The sequence below is a fragment of the Camelus bactrianus genome, chromosome 3, assembly GCF_048773025.1.
Source record: "Camelus bactrianus isolate YW-2024 breed Bactrian camel chromosome 3, ASM4877302v1, whole genome shotgun sequence".
In the NCBI taxonomy this organism is placed as follows: Eukaryota; Metazoa; Chordata; class Mammalia; order Artiodactyla; family Camelidae; genus Camelus; species Camelus bactrianus.
In genome coordinates, this window is record NC_133541.1 from 32,857,914 (window position 1) to 32,863,452 (window position 5,539).

A 5,539-nucleotide genomic window follows, 5' to 3' on the forward strand; every position below is an offset into this window, starting at 1 on the left:
AAAAGAAACAATCTGCATCCAGTAAAGATGAATTAGAAATTATAGGAAGGAAAAATGCCAACAATTCCCACCACCAGCTTTCAGCTTTTGTTAACATTTTGCTGCACTTCTTTCTTGGGTTTTTCTATGTGTCGTTATGTGCGTCTATTTCTTAATGGATCGTGAAGTTTATGTAGATTTTTCTTAGTCTTGGTTTTTTAATTTGTGTTTATTTCAAAAGCATTTTACATTTTATACATTTTGTTTTAATGATTTCATTATATTTTTAATTTAAACGTACTACAATTGATCTAAACAGTCCCCTATTAGATATCGCATGTATGTGTGTGCTCTTTGCTATTACAAATGCTTACTATTTACTATTACAAGCTTTCTATTACAAGTGGGGCAGGATTTTATTGCCAAGTGTCAAGCAAGTTATTCTGGGTGTCTTTCCTTGTTTCCTTCTGTCACTTTTACTCTCAGGCTATTTTCTCTACCTCAGACCCTCAAGTCATACAACTCTGAACTAAGGGACATGTTTTAAGAGCTATTTCCCCTTCTACACAATGACTATATAAAATAGAACCTAGAGGAAGGGGAAAAAGAGGTAGAGTTGCGACTCAAATGCAAGCGAGGACAGGGACAGGCTAAAGGGACAGTGGGTACACTGATGGGGAAGAGAAAGGGAAAAGTGTTCTCGATGGGGAACCAGGAAGCTGGGTGGAAGGATTCACAGACCAGCAGTCATAGGAGGAAGACTGCCCCCACATGCATTTCAACAGTCCTGGGATCGTTAATCTTTCCTGATTAGACAATAGGGACTTAGATCTTCCCCGGGGAATTGGGGGGATTGGGGCTGATGGTGGCCCGAAAGATGAGCCTCTCCCCTCGATCTGGGCAACACTGAACATTTTCCTGGGAGTGAGGCAGCAGTTGACCCATTGTCATCATTTCAGTTCTCTTTATATATGTGTTTTTTTAAATTTGTAACATTTTTTGGATCACTCCCTTCAAATTATGAGTTATTTCCTCAGGGTCAGAAGTAATGAGCATTTTAGAAACCTGAACTGTATCACCAAAGGACTCTCCAGAAAGGTGGGAACAATTTACTTTCCCATAGTGAATACTGTACTTTGATGGCTATTTAGAAGTTATTTGAGACTCTTTTAACTACTTGAGCTATTCTAGGAAAATTTAATTTTTAGGCCAACTTATATCTATGTGAATTTGAAGGAAATCTAATGAATAATGAGAGGAAAATCATTGTTTTTCCCCTATGTCATATTGCAGACAAGTTTCTATAAAACTGAAATGATGACTTCACTTGGAAAAGACATTTGATATATCAAATGTAGCCATATGTTCTAAATAAAACAGATTACTGCCATGTGCCTGAGTTAAGGAACACTGTGTGGTGTAAGTTGAAAGAACATTTGAAATATATGTTTGAATTTCAGATAATTCATATTGCAGACATTCGCATTTCAATGAGAGAAAATTTGGGGTATAATCAGTTTGTTAAGACACTAAGCCATATTAAAACTGAATCTTATATATTAAAAAGTGTATACAATTTCATTAGTATCCCCTTAAGAAGTCCCTTGTTGGGAAGGAAGGACCAGAGCCTATGTGCAGACAGAGACTAGGAAGAGGGGAAACTCACCAGTCTAATATTTAAGGAGACATCACCTGCATGGCCCCTTAGGGGATCGCTTTTGGACTGTAAGTAGATTGTGAGTAAATCAGTCATTATGCTGACACTACACTTAAAATTCTGGTTATTTTGTCCACCAAGAACTTTTTGGTATAAAGTTTGATTTTTAAAAATGTTTTATTAAAATATCATTTATGTTGATTACTGAGTTTTTTTGCATCCCTCAAAGTCTGCACTGGAGGTGAGTGAGACACTCGCCTTACTCCTGGCTCCATGTGCCTGCCCCAACTACTCTTTTCTCCCCTTCTCTGCTCAGAAGTGCAGCATATCATGTGGCTGACAAAAAAAAAAATCAGAAGTTTCTGCTATATTCTTTGGCCAGACCTTTCCTCCATGGGCTGATTTTCATGTTTCCAAAGGCTTTCATCTTTCTTACCTCATCATCCTCAAAATAAATCTTAAATACATCCTATTCCTTAATGTTCTTCTAGCTGGTTGTAGATGAGAGAATAGATAATCTATATGGCACATAAATGTAGAAGGGTCATTATATTATTATTCTTAGAGTATATGTACATGCTTAAAAGAATCCACCTAGAGATAAGATCTCTTCTCATTTATTTACTACAGAAATACATATTCTTCTGTGCTAGGAAGATAGCTGTCAGCAAGACAGACAAGACTCCTGCCCATGGAATTTACATTATGGGAGCTATATAAAGATATGATCAGGAATGGTGACATCTCATACACCTTAGCAAATAGTGAGGAAGGAATGATAACAAAAATGCTGATTAATAAAGTGCATAATGTCATTAAGCTACCAAAATAATTTTGGAAACCAATGGTCCCGATGTACTCTTGGCCCCTCCAGTTATATCTGATGTATTAAGTTTCAGTTCTGGACATCATATTTTAGGAGAGCTACTGCAAGTCTATAATATCAGAGGAGAGTAGCAAGATGATGAAAAGAAATTTAAAAAAAAACTGAATTAACCTGGATGTCCATCTAGGAGATGGTCTAAATCAATTATGGTAAATGTGACACTAAAGAATACAGCTATCAAAAAAGTGTTAAATTTTTATGTACTGACCTAGAGGACTCTTCCTATGTATGAGATTAATTCTGTTTTTATTTAAAATGTACCATACCCAAAGAGAAAAAATAAAAATATCTTATAAGTGTTTGTCTCTCTATACAAACATCTATTAACATATTTATAGCTTTATGAGCTTTATGGGAGGCAATGATCAGGTCTGAGGCTCTGAAGCCGAAAGTGGGAGAAACAGATTGCAGATCAACATGTCTACAGCATAGCAATGAACCTGTGTTGCTGAATACAATGTTGAAACAATGAACCTGTATCTTTTCCTTATATAATAAAAAGTCTGGAGGCAAGCATCTGGGAGAGTTTATGGTTTAACGATAAGAATGTCCCAGACACACCTGTTTTCCCACTCTTCCGAATGGCCTTTTGTCCCCCTGGTTTATGGTTTCTTCCATCTTCATTCTAGGAAGGGCAAAAAAAAAAAAAAGAAAAAATGTGGTGTGGGGGTGCATACAGCCTCTCCTTGGGAGGCTGGCCTTTTATTTGGGAAAGACTGCCCTCTCCAGGGACTTTCTTCAGCAAAAATGGGTGATTTAATTAATCAAATGTTTTTATCCTTATAAAATGACCATATGTGCCAGTGGTGACTCATACTCGTATTAGAATGTAAAAAAATAATTATAAATTATGAGAATATTTGATTCCTTGATGATACATCTAAAACGATTTCAAAAAAGAAGGTAGACTGCTCTCTCTCTCCACACACACGCACACACACATACACACACACACACAAAATTTCTGTCTTGTTTTCAGCTGAAGCCCCAAAATACTAGGTGCCAACTAGTTCCGTATTTCCTAGTAAGTGTCAGGCTAATTATGCAGCAATTACACAGGCATTTATAAAACGTGGTTTTGTACTTCTTGACCCTCCCTCCAACCCAGAAGACAAGAGAGACTGAGAACACACTGAGAGTCCCTCCCGCCCCAGCCTCATGGTTGAGAGGGCAGGAGGAGAGATTTTCCCTTATCTGAAGCCTTAGAAACTGACCTTCTAATGGGATCACACCCACCCCGCCCCAGAGGAGCTTAATACTGGTCTCCTGGAGTTTGGGGTACACAGTGGTGTCTGATTCATAAATTGAAACATAGAGTTGCCAGGGGCAGCCCAGTGAGTCGGGGAGAAGCTGAGGTAGGGAAACAGAGGAAGCCCACCCACCAGCAAAGTACCCAGTGATACATTTTCTCCCAACCCTCATCAGTATTATTATTTTATTTTAGCCATTCTGATGAGTGTAATAAAACCTCATTTTGATTTTAATTTGCATTTCCCTCATGGCTAATGATCTTGAACATCTTTTCATGTGCTTGTTTGCCATCATATGTTCTCTTTGATAGTCATGTCTTTTATCTATTTTTTAATGGGATTGTTTTCATTTACTATTGAGGTTTGAGAATTGTTTTATATGTTCTAGATACTGGTTGTTTGTCTGATACAAGGTTTGCAATTATTTTATCTCACTCTGTAGCTTATCTTTTCACCCTTTTAACAGGATGTTTTGCAGAGCAAAAGTTTTATTTCAATCATGCCCAATTTATCATTTTTTTCTTTTACAAATCATGCTTTTGGTGTCAACACTAAAAACTCTTTGCCTAGCCCTAGAACCTGGAGATTTTTTGCTCTTTTTTTTTCCTAATAATTTTATGTTTACATTTAAGCCTGTGATCCACTTAAAAGTCAATTTTTCCAAAAGATGTAAGAGATAGGTTGAAGTTTTTTTTCTTGTTTTGTTTATTTTTGGCCTGTGGATGTCCAATTGCTCTAGCACCATTTGTTGAAAAGGCTGTCTTTCCTCCACTGGTAATTAAAGCTGAATATTAAGTCCTGAAATCAAGTAGACTGACTGATCCTCCCACTTTATTCTTTTTTCAAAATTGTTTTAATTGTTCTTCATCTGGTGGTGAGCAACACCTCTGTGACGTTGCAAAAAAAAAATCAGAGGCGGGATAATATTCCCTTTGTAGGGTAACTGTGAGATTATGGGAGCTGACACACATACAGTACTCAATATAGGACCTGGCATATGATGTAGACACTTAGCTTTCTTCCCGCTGATTCTAAACCAACCATCAAAAATCCTACACACACACACACACACACACACACACACACACACACACACACAAACTCTCTCCCCCAGTAATACTGTATGTTATGTTCTCAGTTTCATGTAAATGTGTTATATATGCAACTAGGTAAGAAATACGCCTTCAATAAGAAATATTTGTAGGGGGAGGTATAGCTCAGTGGTAGAGCACATGCTTAGTATGCACGAGGTCCTGGGTTCAACCCCCAGTACCTCCATTAAATAAATAAATAAATGAACAAAACTAATTACCTCCCCCACAAAAATAAATAAATAAATAAATAAAGTTTTTTAAAAAGAAAGATATGTGAAGGAAACAAATCAAAAGGACGAGCTGTCACTCTCATCCACATCTGAGGTTAGGAAATAGCCTGTCACCATTTCCTTCTCACATCCTCAATTTAAGATACAAGAAGCTCTGGTAAGGTTACAATCAACTGGGCAGTTTTTGTCTCTTCCAAACATCAGCAGAACTCATGGCCAACCAGGAGAGAGTGAGATCGGTCTCCAACAGGAAAAAAAATCATGAATATAAATATTGCCCAGCTCATCAGGACCATTTTCCAGATCAGACATTGGTGCTCCCTGGCAAAACTGCAATGTATCATTCCACTTTAGCCCGCTGGCCTCCTTGCTGTTCTTCCCACTATCCAGATACACTGTGACCTTTGCAGTGCTTTGAGTGCTTTTCCCCAGAGATCCACATG

At 37.6% G+C, this 5,539-nt stretch overlaps 1 non-coding gene across 1 annotated transcript; it reads left to right on the forward strand.

Moving 5' to 3' along the window:
* The first annotated feature begins 4,978 nt into the window (after positions 1–4,978).
* On the forward strand, positions 4,979–5,050 carry TRNAT-AGU (transfer RNA threonine (anticodon AGU)). The gene has a single exon. It is a non-coding gene; the product is annotated as a tRNA-Thr (tRNA).
* The last annotated feature ends 489 nt before the right edge of the window (positions 5,051–5,539 follow it).